Raw genomic sequence first — 20913 nt, 5'->3', positions numbered from 1 at the left:
AAACTGTTCTTAACCTGAAGCACCACTTTAGCTAATGGGGTCTCCTGCTGCCGCCGCGCCGCCAGAGCACAATTTCTGTTCTCATCCTGAAGCAAAGTTCTTAACCCGAGGCACTATTTCTGGGTTAATGGAGTCTGTAACCTGAAGTGTATGTAACCCGAGGTACCACTGTATTGAGAAGCAAAGCAGCTAGTAAGCCTGATCTTTATTAAATTGTTGCAACAGGTTCCCCCACTCCACCCACACAGGGAAGGAGGAGAGGAACCCAGAACAATGGTGTGCAAGGCCTTATATACTTTTGAAATTGCCTACCCTGTAGGTCAAGACCACCCCCCAAAACATCATACATACATCACAGAAGGAGGCAGTCCCCAGCAGAAATACATGGGGGGGGGGCGCCACGGTCTACCATGAAATCCTGTCTGCCAGGAAACCTGACAATGGTCAACCATTGCTCTACCTAGGCAGCCTGGCCATTGTTTTGTGATGGCAAAATGCCATCCTTCATTTTGTTTCTACAGTGGAACCTTGGTTCTCGAACTTAATCCGTTCCGGGAGTCCATTTGACTTCTGGAACCGTTCAAAAACCAAGGTGTGGCTTCCGATTGACTGCAGGAGCCATGTTTGACATTCGGCTTCCGAAAAACGTTCGCAAACCAGGTTTGCAAACACACTTCTGGGTTTGCGACGTTCGGGATTTGTTCGGGAGCCAAGCCATTCAACAACCAAGGTACCACTGTACAGTGGTATCCCGCTAGACGAATGCCTCGGAAGACGAAAAACTCACTAGACGAAAGGGTTTTTCGTTTTCTGAGGTGCTTCGCAAGACGGATTTTCCTAAGGGCTTGCTTCGCTAGACGAAACGGCCCTGCCTCTCCTGTCATGGCGACGGTCACTGCACGCACGCACGCTCACTTCCCCGCTCCTACGGCTCCCTCCCACCTTCCGGCTGATGGCTCCTCTGGCTCCCTCCGACCTTCCAGATGACGGCCGACCTTCCGGCTGCCTCGCGCCACTGCCCACCCACCTCGCGCGCTCTCCTCAGAGAGCCGTTGCCGCCAGCAGCCAGCGTTGCAGCCAGAGTCGCGCTCCTGAGCCCCGCCACCCTCCAGCAGCCGCGTCACGCGGTGGCCACAAGGCGCGGGTGAGTCTGAGGTACCGGCTGCGGCAGCTGCCCTGCTTCTCCCCGCCCCTCCCTGCCGTTGTTAGTGTTTAAATGCAGTGGTGCTTCGCAAGACAAAAAAACTTGCACAACGAAAAAACTTGCGGAACGAATTAATTTCGTCTTGCAAGGCACCACTGTATAGACAATGGAGCCCATTGCAACTGAATGGTTTCTGCATTCTCCTTTCCATCCTCTTCTTGAATTGTGATAGTTTTTGTAAGTTTAAAACCATTTTGCAGTGCCAGGGTGTACAGCTCGGACTGCCAAAGCACAATTGAGGCACCTTGTGGGAAGAGTGATCCTGTTGATGACATGATTGGTGATGCGTACATCATTAAAAAAAAAAAAAAATTACAGAAGGGAGAGGGAGCGTAGCCCCAGAGACCCCTGAGCCTGCATTTTGGAGGAACTGAAAAAGGGAGGGGGAGGGGGGTGCGAAGCCCTGAAGATGACTCAATTTGACCACCTACCATCAGCAGGAGAAACAAAACCAGTCTTTCCTCATATATATATATCTATATATCTGTGTCCTAATTATTATTATTATTATTATTATTATTTATTATTTATACCCCGCCCATCTGGCTGGGTTTCCCCAGCCACTCTGGGCGGCTTCCAAAAGAATATTAAAATACTGTGATACATCAAACATTAAAAGCTTCCCTAAACAGGGCTGCCTTCAGATGTCTTCTAAAAGTCTGGTAGTTGTTGTTCTCTTTGACATCTGGTGGGAGGGCGTTCCACAGGTCGGGCACCACTACCAAGAAGGCCCTCTGCCTGGTTCCATGTAACATGGCTTCTTGCAGTGAGGGAACCGCCAGAAGGCCCTCAGTCCTGGACCTCAGTGTCCGGGTAGAACGATGGGGGTGGAGACGCTCCTTCAGATATACTGGACCGAGGCCGTTTAGGGCTTTAAAGGTCAGCACCAACACTATATCTATCAATATAGATATATATGCTTTTACATATTTAAAAGTATAATCACACTACAACATATCCACAGTTTAAAGGTGCCTTCAAATCTCTGGACTTCCCACCTTCCCCTCCATAAGTTCTGTTGTTAAACCTTTTCTACTGCACTTTTTTCCAATAATTAAAAAAAAACAACAACTCCCTTATACCATATTTCTCGTTACAAGTGTTGTTATAGTCCTGCTTATGTTTTCAGCTGCTTACAATGGTCTTTAAGGTAAATTATAAAATTTTCCCCATTCCATATTAAAGTTTTGGTTTTCCTGGTGTTTTCTTAGCTTTCCAGTCAGTTTTGCCATTTCGGCATAGTCCATCAACTTGATTTGCCATTCTTCTCTGGTAGGGACTTTATCTTCCTTCCATCTCTGGGCTAGCAACATCCCTGCACTAGCCGAGATTCTAAGATGGGGGTATGGAAAACCGTGGCTGAAACACTGGGAATTTGTGTGTGTGTTTGTGTAAAATTCAGGATGAAATTGCAGTTCTCTCTCTTCTTTCCCAGACCTCCAGACTGTATGGGAGGGAAAGAGGAGGAGCCCATGCTTGTTTCACAAATTATTACACAAATGCAGTTGTTCTGAGGATTAATTGTTTCGCTAACACTTTCTTTAAAAAGGAAGTGGTGGATTAAGGAAACAAAACATTAAGAGAGAGGAGAAGGAGAAAATCATTTCAGGGGGAAAAATAATTAAATGACTAGTCGTAATCCTGTTAAGAGACTCAGGGGCTGCTTTAAATCCACACCAAGAGGAGACCTTACCTGATCAAAGGCTGCTAAGCACACTTTCTAGGGAGTAAGTAAGTCCAAGTAAGATTAGGACATACATTTGAGGAAATACACTTAGGATCTCTAAGGTTTTGCCTTCTCCGTGGAGTAGGCCTATGGGATTGTGATGGGGGTACATCGCACTATATGAAGTGCTGTGTGGAACCACAGTTATAATTTCACATTCTGCTGATTGCAACTGAAGGCCTCTAGTGTGGGAAAAATCTGGATATTAAAAGTGTCCAGGAATTTGCTTTTTTCCAGAAAGGTACAACTGGAATAACTTTATTACGTCCTTGCAAGGAAATGAAAAAAAAGTCAAGTTTCCCACATAAGTGTTCACGAGTCTCTACGTCTAAACATCTTTATGTCGGTTTTTTTGTAGCCTATAAGAAAGAGAATCGATTTCTGTAATGCTCACCTGGAGCTATTACTTAGCTTTTCACACTTGACTAGCTATTTACAATGCTACTTTGTAAATAAAAAATTTACAAAGTGAATTGCAGGCAATGTTCCAACTCATGGATGCAAACTGATTCCTACAACTAAAAAAATTCTCCAAAGTTAAGGTCAGCCCACAATTTGGGTTGGGGGAATGAGGTACTGGGTGACTGTGAAATCAAACAATTAGAAATAATAAAAAACCATTTTTGAGGTCCTCTACTTAAAGCATGGGGACGCGGGTGGCGCTGTGGGTTAAACCACAGAGTCTCGGACTTGCTGATCAGAAGGTCGGCGGTTCGAATCCCCATGACGGGGTGAGCTCCCATTGCTCGGTCCCTGCTCCTGCCAACCTAGCAGTTCAAAAGCACATCAAAAGTGCAAGTAGATAAATAGGTACCGCTCCGGCGGGAAGGTAAACGGCATTTCTGTGCGCTGCTCTGGTGCACCAGAAGCGACTTAGACATGCTGGCCACATTCGGAAGCTGTACGCCGGCTCCCTCGGCCAATAAAACCAGATGAGCGCCGCAACCCCAGAGTCGGTCACCACAGGACCTAATGGTCAGGGGTCCCTTTACCTTTACTTAAAGCACAGGCTACGCAGGCTTCCAATATCCCAAAGCTAGATTCAGTTTCTGAATTACTATATTTTGAGTTGAGCTCTATTCTGCAGGAAAACTGATATTACCTCCATGTTATTGACCAGAATAGCCTTTTGGCATATACTGCATATAAAAATGCGAGCTGGAACATACCAGTAGGCATATTCACTAGTCTAGCCTAACTATGTTTAGGTTTGTTGAGATCAGAGAGTTAAGTGTTCTAAGGGAGAGATAACAGTGCCAGATACAGTATATGATATGTTGCAGAGATAGCCCCAGCAATAAAGATGTTTTCATTTGCTTGCACTATTGCAAAGGCTCTGTGGGCGGAAATAGTTCTTTCATCCTACGTCTTGTTCAATCTTGTAGACAGAAGATGGTCATCCTGCAGCAAGGGAACTATGGTTAGTAGCCATAGCAAAGATACGTTCATTCCCTGTGTGGGTGTGTGCATGCATGCGCACACACACAATTTTGCCTCCTCTGTTGTAAGCGCTTCCAGCTTTTCATACAGCCTTTCCGTTTTCCTTCATGCAAATGCTCATTGCTCCAAAAATATTAGAGTGTTCCCTATCACCTATTTGATGCCTGCGTATAAAACTAACTTGATACCAAGGCTCACAACGAGGGAAATAGGCCTTTGTTAAAGAAGCTTGAACTGTTGCTAAGGGACACACAAGTTCTTAGCTGATGCCGGTCAGAATTTCTTGTGTAGGGCTGGGCAGGGGCAAGAGGAGCATGGAATTTTAGCTGTTTGACTTGGGGGTTGCACTTTGCTAGGAGATTAAAGTTCACAAGTGATGGTCTGCTGTTCAGATAAGTTCTCTGAGGGATGGGGGGTTTAACAGCTTTGCCATGAGAGCTCCCGCTTTCATTTGTCAATTTAGATACATGTCTGAGAGCAACTGATGATCAAGCTGAGCCCCTGGCAGTTGGGCAGGTTATAAAAATGAGGAAACTCTGAAACAAAAGTTCATTTGATTTTGCAAGGAAGAGATGGCAACAAACCTGTCACAGGAAGTTATGCATTTCCTCTTCTCATGCTTGCTTTCACTTTGCAAGTTACAGCTTGTGGCCTTGCTGTTCAGATAAGACTCACATTGTAGGTTGTACTACAGCAAACAGAACCTAGATAAGTGGTGATGCAATCTTCCTTACTTGCCTGTGCTAATGTCCTTGCGCCATAGAACAGCTAATTCAATAGCCTCCGTTTGAAGTCTTGGAAATCACATGATCATAAACGTCAGCTGCTTTGCACACTGTGTTTGTGGTTCCTATTCTTGCACTTTGCCTTTGCCCCAGTCCCCTTCAGTGAACCTTTGGGCCCACATTCGTTTTCTGTGGGATAAATACCCAATCCAAGAAAGCTATCGTTTCTCCCAAAATTACACTGTATATTTTTTTATTTTTTTATATATAATATTTTATTGACATTTTCGAAACATTACAAAAGGAAAAAGAAAAAGAAGAAAAATACAAAAATAAAAAATAAAAGACAATTAAAAACAATTCGATCTTTCATAACTTATCTTACATTTACTTGTTTCCCGGACCTCCCCACACCTCCCCTCTTGTATTCCAGTTCAATTTATTTATTCAGCAAATCCTTTCCCTCTTTACCTTTATCCTTATCTTTGATCTTAATATAACTTTGAATTTTCACCTTATAACAATCCGTTTTTACATATTCCTTCATGACATTATTACTAAAAACCACTTAACCTCAATCCAACATCATTCTAACATTCATTAATTTTGCAGTGTTTCCGTAAGTAGTCCTTAAATTTCTTCCAATCTTCCTCCACCAACTCTTCTCCCTGGTCTCGGATTCTGCCGGTCATTTTCGCCAATTCCATATAGTCCATCACCTTCATCTGCCATTCTTCCAAGGTGGGTAGATCTTGTGTCTTCCAATACTTTGCAAGAAGTATTCTTGCTGCTGTTGTAGCATACATAAAGAAAGTTCTATCCTTCTTTAACACAAAATTACACTGTATATTACTACAAGTAGCTTCCCACCACCACCTCAAGGGACCTGCCCGTTGGCTTCCGCTCAGGGTGTGTTTGGTCTGCTTCCTTGTTTATAATATCTGCATGCCACCCTATGATCATGTTGTCGGGGTCGCCTTACAACACTGCTTCCACTTGTGAGCAGAGGGCTTTGCACAGAAGACGTCCCTATATCCTAGGATATGTCCCATGTTCGCATGATATCAAAAGGAGTGGTGACTTTCTGAAGCAGCCACAGTTTGCAATACAGTTGTACCTTGGTTTTCAAACGCCTTGGGAGCCAAACGTTTTGGCTCCCGAATGATCAAAAACTGGAAGTGATTGTTCCGGTTTTCAAATGTTCTTTTGGATGCTGAACGTCCGGCAGGGCTGCTGCAGCTTCTGATTGACTACAGGAGCTTCCAGCAGCCAATTGGAAGCCGCGCCTTGGTTCCCGAACATTTTGGAAGTCAATTCCAGAATGGATTCCATATATATATATATATATATATATATATAATTTTTATTCAATTTTTCCAGTATAGAATTAATACAATTCATACATCTTTTTTACATCCATTCTCTTTTTTTGACTTCCCTCAGCTTGACTGATACTCCTTCCCTTCTTAATTTCTTACACATTTCTAAAGCCTTGCATCTATTATTTTTGTAAATTAAGTCTTATTTTACTCATATTCTAACATTTCTTCTTACAGAGCTTCATTAAACTTACAAGCGTTATTTGCTTTTCACTTAGATTATGCATATACTCTGTAAACTTTTCCCAATCTTCTATAAAATTCCAGAATGGATTCCAAGGTACATCTGTATTGTAGCTAAAATGCCATACCTTTGGAAAGAGTCAGTAGATCTCCCCTCCCCGCCCATTCATAAAACCAAGTGCTTCATGGTCAACTCACTGATTGCTTTCCCAACCAAGTGTGTGCAGAAAGCCCAATAAACTGCCCTTTATCTCAGGGGTTGAGTGCATGCATTGCTTATCGAAGGTCCTTGGTGGGGTCTCTGGCAGTGCTGAGAAAAACATGGGAGACCTTACAGAGTCACTGTCGGTCAGAGAAGACTGAACTGAGAGCTAGGTGGTTGAGAAAGTGACTCCTCATATCCTAGCAGTTTGTTTTTATCATATGAAGTCTTTATTTCTTCATTGTGTTCTTTTTGATACGGGTGGCGCTGTGGTCTAAACCACTGAGCCTCTTGGGCTTGCCAATCAGAAGGTTGGCGGTTCGAATACCCGCAACGGAGTGAGCTCCCGTTGCTCGGTTGCAGCTCCTGCCAACCTAGCAGTTTGAAAGCATGCCAGTACAAGTAGATAAATAGGTACTGCTTCGGCGGGAAGGTAAATGACATTTACGTGCACTCTGGTTTCCGTCACGGTGTCCCGTTGCGCCAGAAGCAGTTTCGTCATGCTGGCCGCACGACCCGGAAAGCTGTCTGCAGACCAACGCCAGCTCCCTTTGCCTGAAAGTGAGATGAGCGCTGCAACCCCAGAGTCGCCTTTGACTGGACTTAACCGTCCAGGGGTCCTTTACATTTTACCTTTACCTCTCTTTGACTAAGGAAGAGGCATGCCATCTTGCCAGCCCCAGAAGATAACAAATGAATAACGTTCACCTCAAAGCAAGCCTTGGAAAGGAGAAGAAGGCAATATTGCCTTTTGGAGTCCTCAGCTGTCGTGTGAGAATGGAACAACAGCAGGTGTCTTATCCCATGAAAGGCCAAGACATTTTAAACACATTAACACAATACAGCAACTGTCTTTTTTTTTCCCCCGACCTGAAAATCTCTCCCAGCTGGGAAACTGTCCATTGGAGTGGACAGAGTGGTCTAGCTAAATTGGGAAGTAGCTCTTATCTCACTGGAATCTGTGGAATGGAACTCTCCAAATGGGCTTGGTTACATCTCTTGAGGAGATGAGTTGTGTAGGCGGGAGTTGTCTGCTCCTCCATTCATCCATAGCTCTCTGGTTTTCTTCCTTATATAGGGATGCCAAGATTTTCTGACGGGGTTACAGCAGGGATCCATCTCTGTCCGCTTCTCTGTCACTCTGCAATAGCTTCTGTTCGTTGGTTCAGCTTATTCAGCTAAAACAGCCTTGCAGATAAGTCTGCAAATATTGCTAGACACACACAAACACACACACCCAGCCTTCTCACTTCCATAGACCTGTTTACTCATTTGTGGGTCTCAGGCTGCAATCTTACATGCACTCACTTGGGAGGACTTCAGAGTAGGCATATGTCGCACCAAAATGTAATAACAAAAGGAAATGTGCCTTTACCTGGTATTTGGATGGTAATTTTTCTTCTTAAATACTATTTTATGTTCCAAAATTTGTCCCCATATTCTCTGAGGAAATATGTATAACGAGTATAAATGAGTGTCAGAAATCAACTTGGAAAACTATTTTAAATAGAAAGTACAGTGGTACCTCTGGTTACATACGCTTCAGGTTACATACGCTTCAGGTTACAGACTCCGCTAACCCAGAAATAGTGCTTCAGGTTAAGAACTTTGCTTCAGATGAGAACAGAAATCGTGCTCTGGCGGCGCGGCGGCAGCAGGAAGCCCCATTAGCTAAAGTGGTGCTTCAGGTTAAGAACAGTTTCAGGTTAAGTACGGACCTCCAGAACGAATTAAGTACTTATCCTGAGGTACCACTGTAAGTAAATAATCACAAAGGTATCAGTCAACATGGCATTAATACTGGAGGATGCAATGTTTAATTGATCCACCAAATTAATATATTTTTTAAAAACTTCCAATATCTAAAAAATGCCCCTGTTTATCATTAAATATCTATTAATATGAATGCAAGTACTTCTTATGACTGCATGTGTTAGCCACCAGTACTATTTTCCCAGGAAAAAACGGTGACAGAACTCACCATGAACACCTCCCTTGTTTTCTTGGAATCCCAGTGGCACCCACCTGACAGGTGCCGGAACTGAGTTTTGGCTGAAAATGCTCCGGTAGGAAGAGAGACAACCTCATTCTCTGAGGAGAAGATGTCTCTTCTAAGATTATACTTACACAAACTCTAATAATGAAGTATGTTTCTTGCTTTAGAACTATTGTGTTTAACACAAATGTAACTAAGTTTTCTTTAGCTAACGGACACATTTTATATAGGAATATAATATAACATTTTACAGATTGGCGAACTCAGAGATTGGCTTGAACACTTCATATGTTGGGCTTGGATAAGTTATGCCAGGGACCGGACTTGCCATTAACTATTGGCAGTTCTATGCTGCTGTATTAAATCCATTTGCAAGGGAAGAACCTTTGAGGTATGAGTGAGAATCTTAAATATTTAGGTATTTGGGACATAATTGTGCTGAAGCTTAGACACATGTGCAGTGCTTTTTGACAGCTGAAAGAAATTTGGCACCCACCCTCTGGACACGGAATTGATAATGGCAATCATATGCCTTTTTAAAATTCTTTTTTTGGGGTGAGGAGGTATTTTCTGTTTTGATGAGAAAGGCCAGTGTAGCCTTTCCATATGTCCACAGTCTTCTGGACACATCACATGTCATCCATGTAATGAGATTAGAGGTTAATTCGTCCTTTGTCTGCATGCAAGCATCTACCTCAAAAGGTGGAGTGTGGGTCTTTTCCATCCTTGGGGATTACTCCCAAGCCCACAGCATGTTATCTTGTCACTGCAGCAGCCCTTCACAAAATAAATAGCAATTTACAGGGAGTCTCTTGAAATGCTGCGATAGCCTCAGAACAAAGAATTCATCTGTTACCCTCCTGACAGCATTTACTCTGCAATTGGCTTTCTCAACCTTTTGGCTTGATTACCCTTTTTTGGGTGGTTTGGTTTTCTTTCCATTTTTCATAGACAGAAATATGAGAGATTGGATTCTGGTACATTCATTAGCAATCCATTGAAACGGCGCAGGCGAGCAGGGGGAGAACGTTCTTCAGTTCAGTGGCTAAAGTAAAATCAATTAACGTTAAAGGCTTAATGCACTGCAAATTCTTGGAAATTCAGTGCTGCCCTTTTAGCAGATAATTCAGAAGTTTTCCAGTATGCGGTTGACAAGATGCAATTGATGCCTCCCTTCATGGATTCAGTTGCCCTTTTCAAAAACATTTATTTGCACAGGAGACAGAGAGGGTGAGTGGATGGGAAATTCCACCTCTCCTGCTTGGCTTTCTCTTGGCCAGGTGCTTCGAGGTTTGCCGGGATTTTTAATGCAGTGAGTCAGTTTGTGGGGTGTGGGGGAAATTGGCAAGCATTTTGTTCATAGGAAAGCAGCCTGGAATGTTATATTAGAAGAGCGATCAAGGTGCAGGGGTAGGAGGGTGTTAACATACCAAAATTGCATTGTGACACATAGAAGATTTGGGAACAGCATCAGGGTCACTGTGTTTCTGCTGATAATTGGCAGCTTTTTAACAACTACCGAATCACCTTGTTAAGAGAAGGGGCGAGGCAAGCAGTAAGCTCTTCATTCATCAGAAATAGCATTTAGCATGAACTCCTTCTCACTCCTGCAGGGATAAGATAGGGAGGTGGGGCTCACTCTTCTGGTGCTGAAACGGGAGCAACAAAATATGGCATGCCATATGTTAAATGCCCTTTGCTTCTTTAATTAACACAATGCTGGTGTTTCTCCTACTTTTTGAAATCTGTGGACCGGAGGATGAGTTTCTTCTGGGCTTGCTACCCTTTTCCATCGCAAGAGATCCAGCAGACCAGATCAGGCCTTTGTTTTCATTTCCACCTCCCATTTCCAACACGCACCATTTGATAAAGGAATAGCACTGGGAGTGGCATGGTTGCAGCTACGAAGCCAGACGGGTGGGAGGGAGGGGGCGGGGACTGGCAGCCTGTGTGGGCGGAGCCACGCTGGCAGGTGGAGGGCGGAATTCAAACTGAGGAGACTCTCGGGGCAAAGTTACCTCTGGACCCTGATCCGAGACCCAGAACAGCAGGGCTGACCCACCCGTGAGGCAAGGTGAGGAGGCCGCCTCAGGAGGCAGGGTCTACAGCAGCGGCAGATCCTGATGTAGATCTTTATTCTTGTCCCCCCACCCCCCCATTCCTGTAGATCTTTCCTCGGCCCTTCTTCCCTGACTGGGAGAATGGGCGCAATTTTGTGGTTTGTCTGGGGCACCAAAATGTCTAGGGCCGGCCCTGCTGGAACATAGACAGGGAGCTGTCTTATACCACCCGCCCTGTAGAACTCCCTCCCACCAGATGTCAAAGAAATAAACAACTGTCTGACTTTTAGAAGACATCTGAAGGCAGCCCTGTTTAGGGAAGCTTTTAATGTTTAATAAATTACTGTATTTTAATATTCTGCTGGAAGCCACCCAGAGTGGCTGGTGAAACCCAGCCAGATGGGCGGGGTATAAATAATAAATTATTATTATTATTATAATTGCAGAGGAACAGTGGTGGCACAAGGTGGTTCATTAGAGGATGAAGGCCGACCTCCAGACAGTGGGCAGAGTGCCATCCCCTAATGTACAGCACCATAAAGACATTGAGTGGCAGAATGTTTGGCTCCATGTCCCAGTTGTCTTTTTTCCATGATCATTGCTTCATGGCGTGGTTCTGCTCCCTTGCTGTCCCCTCTGCTGGTATCTATTATATTTGTGCTGATCGCAAGGAAGACTTTGCAGTAAACTCAAAGCCATCAGATTGCTGTGATAGCCATCAGCTCCCCACCTACTGGTGCCTAATGAAAACCTGCCACTAGACTGAAAAGGCCATAAAGGAGCTTGTTCCTTCCTCGCTTAGCATTTATTGTTATGGAAGTCAGTCTCATGGTTAAGAACTTGCCTCAGTATAAGGGGTGCCAAGACTTGACCTCATAACATATTCAGGCCTGTTATGAGTTGCCTCTCAAACATGTGATATAAACACAAGAGTGCCCCTGAGCCATGTGCAGAGTGCTTTTACTTGGCCTTTGAGGAATGTTGCACAGTTCTTAAAACCAGCTTATTCTTCCAGCAGTTCTGTTTAAGCAATCAAACCTTCTTTTCTGTTACCTCCCGTGAGTGTTCAGTAATAATTTGTGTATTCAGGTTGAGATACACACACAGACAGAAGAAGAAAAAGCGTAATAGAGCGTAGATAAGGGCTTTGCCCTTATTTTGTAAATATGTGATATGCGCTTTCCATCCCATATTATGCTGGAAGTAAATTCCTAGATATTGAAATTTGTAGACTTGTTCAATTGGCTTCCCCTCGAGTTCCTACACACAGACAGACAGTCAAACCTCAGTTGTTGAACATAATCCGTTCCGGAAGCCTGTTCGGCTTCTGAAACATTTGACAACCAAGGTGTGGCTTCCGGCTGGTTGCAAGAGCTTCCTGGACTCAATCGGAACCTACTTTGGATGTTTGGCTTCCAAAAAACATTTGAAAACCAGAGCATTTACTTCTGGGTTTTTGGCATTTAGGAGCCGAAATGTTCGAAAATGGAGCCGTTCAGGAGCCGAGGTTTGACTGTACAGTGGTACCTCAGGATAAGTACTTAATTCGTTCCAGAGGTCTGTTCTTAACCTGAAGCTGTTCTTAACCTGAAGCACCACTTTAGCTAATGGGGCCTCCCACTGCCGCCGCGCCGCCAGAGCACGATTTCTGTTCTAAACCTGAAGCAAAGTTCTCAACCCGAGGTAATATTTCTGGGTTAGCAGAGTCTGTAACCTGAAGCGTCTGTAACCTGAAGCGTATGTAACCCGAGGTACCACTGTATAAGTTTTTCCCTCATCTTACCATCTCTTCTTGTTTTAGGCATAAAAGTGATTCCCCCCTCCCTTAAAGTTCTGCTTTAGGTGAGATTGCAGTTCAAGGCTACAAGATTTTCACACACGCGCCTATTCATTTCTGTGAATGCAACCTTCTCTTGGTAAATTAGGAAGAGCAGGAACAGAACTAGGTCACTGCTTTAAAGGAGATAGTGTCTGCTGGCAGAGTTGCCCTTTCCAGGCCTACGCAGATTGGCCAGGGAGTCCCACGATAGCAGCTGAAGCAGAAAGGGCAGGTGGTGGTTCTTCACAGATTGTAGCTTTGAATTCTCTATGTGCACCGATTAAAAAATTGACATTCATTAAATTGCAGTTGTCGCCGCGCTTTGCTTTGGATTCCAAAATGTGTAGCCTGACGAATTCTTCTGATCCAAGGTATTTGATAAGGGCGGGGGAAGAGTTTTTTGGCAGAATCTAGTATGATTGGAAAACAGCATTCCTGTGCCTCGCCACATGCTGCCTGACTATAAGCCATATCGAGAGCAATCAGAGAGATCTGGTGGGGGCAAAAAGCTCCCTACTCCCTTGTATGCCCCCAAAATGCATATTTTAAATACTGATGACGCCTATCTCTGTGGAGATGAGGAGTACACCTGTAGGAGAACCCAATTATACGGGTCATTTGATACAGGTAAAAGATGAATCAAATCAAGACGAATGTGCAACAAGCTGAGAGTTCTGATTAGACTCCAAAGCATGTCTGCCTATTTTTCTTGACTTATAAGGTCACGGCCAGTTTGAGGAATCTGGCCCATGTAATACATACCAGCAACAGGTAAAAAAAATCAATATAAGTGTGCTACCCTGCACACCAGCAGAGACATCACCTTACCAACAAAGGTCCGTATAGTTAAAGCCATGGTTTTCCCAGTAGTGATGTATGGAAGTGAGAGCTGGACCATAAAGAAGGCTGATTGCCAAAGAATTGATGCTTTTCAATTATGGTGCTGGAGGAGACTCTTGAGAGTCTCCAAGAAGATCAAACGTACCCATTCTTAAGGAAATCAGCCCTGAATGCTCACTGGAAGGACAGATCCTGAAGCTGAGGCTCCAATACTTTGGCCACCTCATGAGAAGAGAAGACTCCCTGGAAAAGACCTTCTGTTCGGAAAGATGGAGGGCACAAGGAGAAGGGAACAACAGAGGACGAGATGGTTGGACAGTGTTCTCGAAGCTACAAACATGAGTCTGACCAAACTGCAGGAGGCAGTGGAAGACAGGAGTGCCTGGCGTGCTCTGGTCCATGGAGTCACGAAGAGTCGGACACGACTAAACAACAACAACAACACCCTGCACACCAACATTCATCCACTCCCTCTAGATATATCAGTAGAGTCCAAGACACAGTTTGCTACCAGGAGATAACCAGTCCATTCACACATTTCTAGGTAGCACAAGCAAGTGGAGCCAATCGACATAGTGTCACGGATAACACACCACTTCCTTCCAGGTCACAATAGCCAACATAGGTCAGGATTTATAAACTTTTTTTTTTGTTTGTTTTCCCCAGCAGTATGTAGGTCACTTTAAAAATAATAATGGGGACATTCCTCACGATGTAGTGGGTGCTCTCGCCACACACCCCATCCTGCAATGACATGTTTCTGCTTCTTTGCTAATTTTGCATGAAAGTGGGAGAGGATTTGAGGACAGCGTGCCTGGAAATGTCCCATCTGCTCAGTTTTGTACTGGCCTGGCAAGCACCGTGACTAATCTGGCAGAAGTGGAGAGGAGTGGAAGACAAGTTGTAGAACAGTCTCTGGTGGACCATCTCAGGTAACAGAAGGGCTGTAGCTCATTGGAGGAGCACAAGGTTAATAACAGGTTAATCACAAACATCTCCAGGTAGGCCCTGCCTGGAACCCTGGAGGGGTCAGTGCAGACAGTACTAGGCTGAATGAGCCAGTAGTCTGAATTTATATAGGGTATCTTTCTATGTTCTTAACAAGCACTGGAGAGCGTCAGACAGGAGCAAGGCTAGGACTCTGCCTACTCCACACTTTTTTAAAAAAATCCCACACCAAGAAAAGTTAAATTCTGATCCGTAGAAATTACACAAGTTGGTCAAATTTACATGATTCACCTTATTTTGTGTATGTTCCATGAGGGCTAGAAACTTTTTAAAAGTGCAAGCTGAGATTCTTGGGAAGATGACTTCTGTGCCTGCTTCCACATTCTGTCAAATTGCGGCGTAAGCCAGCCCTGAGCAGCCTGCGACAAACTCCTGGTAAACAATGTTTTCAGTTCTCCTTGCAGTTTTAAGAGGTTAAGAGCAGGCCATCTCAGTTAGTTGTGAAACTTCCTTCTTGGAAGATAAATTTGTGGTTTTCCTTTACAGGCTCTTGAGATTTGTTGGTTGATGCCAGTCACCTAGAGTGTGAGCTGTCGCTTTGTTTTAACGTTGCCTACCTTGCCTTGCGTTCTCCCTCCAGGCACCATGAAGAGGTCAAATATAGATTCCCCTCCCCATGTTATTTACCCCTTCAGCACCCTGTGTCATTCTGGAAGAATATCTCTGCATAAGTGCTGCCTCCTTGGCTTCAGATTTCCTATCCACAATGAGTCGCCTTTGGTGACAGCAGTCACTTCCTTGCACATATTTGTGAAAGCAGGTGGCTTCCTTTATGTCCTACTAACTCTGACCCCTAAGGCTGACTCCTGTCGCACTTCTAAGATACGTGAAATCCAGGGTGTTAGCAAGCTACAAAGATAATGATTTTAATTGAAGTTTAATGTCATATGTTGTTTTAATCCATTACGTATGAACCCCATCCTGGAACAGCATGGTAAATATTTCTAATAAAATAGTCGGAAAGGCCAAAACAAATCACTTCACATTTACGGTGGTACCTTGGTTCTTGAACAAATCGGCTCCTGAACGTCACAAACCTGGAAGTAAGTGTTCCGGTTTGCGAACCTTTTTTGGAAGCTGAACGTCTGTTTCGGCTGTCGGCACTGTTTCTGGGGCCAATCACAAGCTGCGCCTTGGTTTGCAAACGTTTTGGAAGTCAAATAGACTTCCAGAATGGGTTGAGTTCGGGAACCAAGGTACTATACGGCTTATAAGAGCACACTGAAATTGCTGAACTCTTACAGCAATCCTGTATGCTAGTCTATGCATTTATTTCCTCCCTCCCCTCCTCCCCCCCCCCAACAAAGAAAAACCGTTCCAAGGTCATGCCCTGAGTTCATAGCATAGGCAAGATTTCAGCTGGGAACTTTGCAACTTGATTGTTCAGTCTCATAGCGACTGTAACCCACAGACTGGGTTGAGCAACATTTGCCTGAGAATTTGAATCCCTTTTCTAGCCATGACCTAGATCAGCCATCATTAACTGGTAGGTCACAGGAAGAAGCTGAGCTCTGCAATGAGTTACTGGCAGACTAAAGGTTTGGGAGAGGATCTGAGGGCAGAAATGCCTTTTCTTCCTCTTTCACCATTGTATCCTCACTACAAGACTGCATAAGAACAGCCATGCTCAGAGCGATGAGGAGGAAATGATGGAAATCGGTAACATCAGTGATAGCCTAAATAGCCACAATCCAGGACAGCTGCCATGTTCCAAATGCCTGGGCAAACAGAAAAATCTTCAGCTTACATGTAAAAAATATCAGAAGTGGGGGCAGATTTGATTTTCTGCAGGAGGTGGTTCTGTAACCAGGGTGCCTCCACCAAGAAAAGGCTTGTCTCTTGCCACCACCCTCCCAGCTTCTGCGGTAGATGGGGACAACGATCAGGGCCTCTCCTGATGATCATAATTCCTGGGCCAGTTGGTGGTCGGAAAGATACTTGGATCCCAAATAATTCAGATATTTATAGGCTAATAGCAAAGCACTGCCCCCCATAATGAGTTAGGCATTGCGCCACATGTTTCTACTACATCCTGGACATACCTGGAGGTGTGCAGGGGAACAGCTAGCTTAAGGGTTGCCAGCTCAGGCATCATAATTGAACTTCTGGAGAGGTGGGATGTGTCTGCAGTCCTGATCAACAAAGAGAGATAGATGCACAAGCATTCTACACCTTCCAATGCTTACCTGCTAAATCCTCAGCTTTGGGACTGCCATGATGGTGCCCTCTTTTTTGGGATGGGCCTAGGGCCACTTTGCTGATGCCGCTCTTAACTAGCAGCTAGTAATCATCATCATCAGATTTTATTGGTCAGCTAAATTCAGGTTGTAGCCAAGAACAAACAAACAAAAATGGACATGGAAACTAATTCAGAATGGTGACCAATAGTCATTATTTGATGTACAGTGGTACCTCGGGTTACAAACACCTCGGGTGTTAGACTATGCTAACCCAGAAGTAGTACCTTGGGTTAAGAACTTTACCTCAGAAGAAAACAGAAATCGTGCGCCAGTGGCACGGCGGTAGCGGGAGGCCCCATTAGCTAAAGTGGTACCTCAGGTTAAGAACGGACCTCTGGAACGAATTAAGTTCATAACCAGAGGTACCACTGTATTCCTTTTTGGTTTGTTTGTTTGTTTGTTTGTTTGTTTGTTTTTGCTCTCTTAATCCAAGATTATTTGGAGTGGGCGACTGAACTTTCCTCTAACCATTCAGTAAAATTAAAGGTAAAGGTTCCATATCTTCCCATTGCCACTGAAAGCCCTGATGAGTGTGTGTCTTTTGAATGGCTCTTAGGAGATGCCTGGATGTTGGCAAGTTGCTCATGAAGAGAAGTCCCAAAGATGTGAAGTGGATGTTGGAGACATGAACCCTGAAGACACTTTGTGACCTGTCCTCCTTGAATGGACTTACTATTTGGATGCGTTGTACGCAAAATGGGCATGCTTGTTGTAGACTTTGGGCTGATGGAAAAAACCAGTACCAGCTATGCGCTTAAGTGAACAAAACTGCTCGGTTTGGTGGTTCTGTGTTCAGGTTCCAGATCTTGCAGTGCTTTCTGCAAGTGTGCTGGGGCATGGCCTTCAGTCTGCCCTATGCCCTCAATCCACCCACAGGTCACCTTGTGCCAATAGCTGCATCTCCCAACAGCTGCAAGGTTTTTGTGAGCAGCAGAGCAAAACGGAGCACAAAACCAGCAACTTGTATCCCCAAGCTCACCCTGTTCTGGGGGGGGGGGGGTTGATTTCCTGTCCCACGTCCTGTTTAGCGAGTGTTAGGTGTTGCAGGAAGAAGTCACCTGCAAGCGCATGCACATTTCCCGAATAAATGCTGTTGTGCTGCAGAGCTGTGCAGAGGATTGCAAAACGCTGCTCACGTTGGCCTTCCCTAATAAGCGATCGGTTTTAAAATTGGGTCGTAAGCAGGCATCCCTAGAAGAGGCAGCAGCCTCTAGCCCCACCCCCGCCCGCCCCCCAGCCAAATAAGAGCATGCATGACAGTCACATCTTCTGGTTGGCTGGCAGTGATGCGCTATCAGATTGAACGGCTAATATCCAGGTTACTATGGTGACCAGGACCAAGAGAGTTGTAGTGTTTGAAAGCGGTGGTTTCTCCCTTCAGAAACCCTCCACCCCTCTGCTTTTCTCCCGCACAGACTGTTTCTCTTCTCTTGTTTCTTCCGTGGAACAGTGTGAGTAATATTCTAGCTGAAGTGATCTCTGGCTTGTCACGTTTCTTCCATTTTAAACCTTCTCTCCATGACGTTGAAGCACGCTGGGTGCAAAATGGAACGCGAGGAACACCATTTGCCCACATGCAAGTAACTCTGAGATCCTGAAGCTAGAGCAGGGGTCAGCAACTTTTTTCAGCCCTGGGCTGAGGGTCAGTCCCTCAGACCATGTGGGGGGCTGTACTATATTTAGAAAAAAAATATGAACGAATTCCTATGCCCCACAAATAACCCAGAGATTCATTTTAAAGAAAAGGACACATTCTACTCATGTAAAAACACCAGGCAGGCTCCACAAATAACCCAGAGATTCATTTTAAATAAAAGGACACATTCTACTCATGTAAAAACACCAGGCAGGCCCCACAAATAGCTCAGAGATTCATTTTAAATAAAAGGACACATTCTACTCATGTAAAAACGCCAGGCAGGCCCCACAAATAACCCAGAGATTCATTTTAAATAAAAGGACACATTCTACTCGTGTAAAAACGCCAGGCAGGCCCCACAAATAACCCAGAGATTCATTTTAAATAAAAGGACACATTCTACTCATGTAAAAACATGCTGATTCCTGGACCATCCACAGGCCGAATTGAGAAGGCGATTGGACCGGATCCAGCCTCCAGGCCTTAGTTTGCCTACCTATGCCGCTTGGGTATAAATCTTTGATGTGCTTCGTTCCTTGAAATTAAAAACCCTTTTTTTCAAAAGCTTCAAAATATGGAAATAGTGCAAATATCAGAAATGGGTTTGTGATGGGTTTGCATCCGGTCCTCAGGCCTCAGTTTACCTATCCCTAAGCTAGACCTGCTGGTGGATTTAATGAGTAAGCCTAGCAGTATAGCTCCTTGGGTCTGTTTATGTTTGAGGTAAAGAGGACTCTGAGATAATCTAAGGTCAGATCATCTCTGCTGGAACCTGCCTCTCATGTCTTTGGGTACCATTTTCAGTCCAGCTGTCTGCCACATTCATCTCTCCAAAAACAATTTAGGCAAGAATGCCATGTATTGCAGCTTTCTGACTCATTTTGTCTTCTGGCCACCCTATCATCATTATTATTACATTTTCTGTCTTTCAGGGAACTAGAGGATAGTGTTTTGTTTTTTAATTTAAAAATAACAGCAAGGGTGACACCGATTCACAAAATAACATAGCTTTCAATTACCTGCTATGGTATAAATCATAAGGCAATTTGCTAGGGAGGGAGTTTTGCCCTTTGAAAGAAATGTTAAGCAGAGTTGCGCAATAGTTTTTGTGAAATGTTTTTACATTGAAGGGTGGGGGGGTAGATTAAACACATATGGGGCATACTCCCCTGGAAATAAGTTCCTGTGTGTTCAGCTCTTATGAACGCCAGGGGAGGTGCTCACAGGAGATGGGTTCAACAAGTTGCGCTTGTTTGGGTAGGTGCTATTGACACCTGAGATATTCGCAGCTGTCTGGTAAGGTTGTCTAAGTCTTGGGCTTGGACATGAGAGAATTAGGTTGACCGGTGGCAGGCAAGTGCTGGCTTGGAAAGCAACACCAGAACAGACGGGTACATTCCCTTTCTTCTCTGCTGCACGCAGGCATGCGCAGCGGTTTCAAGACACTTTGAGTTATCCGCCCTGCTCCTTGCTAATGGTGAGCAGCAATGAAGGTCAGGTGCATTGTGCAACATGTACACCTAAAGATGTCCACCGAAAAATGCAGAGCACATAATCAATCATGTAAGAAAAGTGTCGGTAGCATAATAGTATGACTCTTACCTTAAACAACCCATAGAGAATCCTTTTTATTATTTGTTTATTTGGTTTTCAAATCTGAGTTTTATGATCACATATTCAACATATAACATAAAAACAAGATTCCAAGGAATCTTCTGGACTTCCCCCTCCTCCCCTTTGTGGATCCTATTGTTAATCATTTCCTCCTGCATCTTTTATGATAATCCAAATCTTTCACATCTCCATTATGTCCAAAATTCACCATTAAACTACAAGTGCTATTCCAGTCCTGCTAACAGCTTTAACTTTTTACAGTGGTTTTTAAGATAAAATTATAAATTTTCCTTATTCCTTATTAAAAATTTGGTCTCCCTGATTTCTGATTCTCCCGGTCATTTTTGCTGTTTCGGCATAGTCCATCAACTTGACCTTTCATTCTTCTCCGATAGGGACTTTATCTTCTTTCCATCTCTGGGCTAGTAGCATCCGCGCAGCCAGGGTCGCGTACATAAATAGCCTTTTCTGCCCCCTTGGGATTTCGGATTTCCTGGATTTGTCTCCCATTATTTGTGAGCTGGCCTTTTGAAACTGGACCTGCCTTTTCTGTTTGGGACCATCCCTGAAGCACTGAGCTCTTAGTTACGGTTTGGAGACTGAAGCAGCGTTTTACAAGCCAGCTTTCAAAAAGCCCTCTGTTGTTAGGGACATTGCTGCTACAGTCACTGCCTTCCCAGGCATGCTTTCTACGTGTGGACTGTGACCCCAGAAACATACATGGCCCCAGTTGGCATTAAAATGTGTCATGAGAGAGGCCCATGGCACAAACCAGAAAAGTAAATACTGCTTGTTTTTCATGGTTAGACCCTCGCTGTTTGTTTTTATTAAAAGGGGG

The 20913-nt window shown here is 44.3% G+C and overlaps 1 protein-coding gene across 2 annotated transcripts in view; it reads left to right on the top strand.

Annotated features, from left to right (window-relative positions):
- The window catches only part of MYO1D (myosin ID), a 185572-nt gene that overhangs the window by 158330 nt on the left and 6329 nt on the right, over positions 1–20913 (top strand). The window contains exon 22 of one of the 2 annotated variants that reach the window (XR_014503947.1): positions 14858–14957. The exons of the other annotated variant lie outside the window; for it this stretch is intronic. The gene's annotated coding sequence lies outside the window, so the exon portion shown is untranslated. The remainder of the gene's footprint in view (positions 1–14857; positions 14958–20913) is intronic. 2 annotated transcript variants of the gene reach the window in all.

Source organism: Podarcis tiliguerta, assembly GCF_965153285.1.
Source record: "Podarcis tiliguerta genome assembly, chromosome: 13".
Lineage (NCBI taxonomy): Eukaryota > Metazoa > Chordata > Lepidosauria > Squamata > Lacertidae > Podarcis > Podarcis tiliguerta.
Note: the sequence above shows the minus strand (reverse complement) of the source record. Positions and strands in the feature narration are given on the sequence as shown.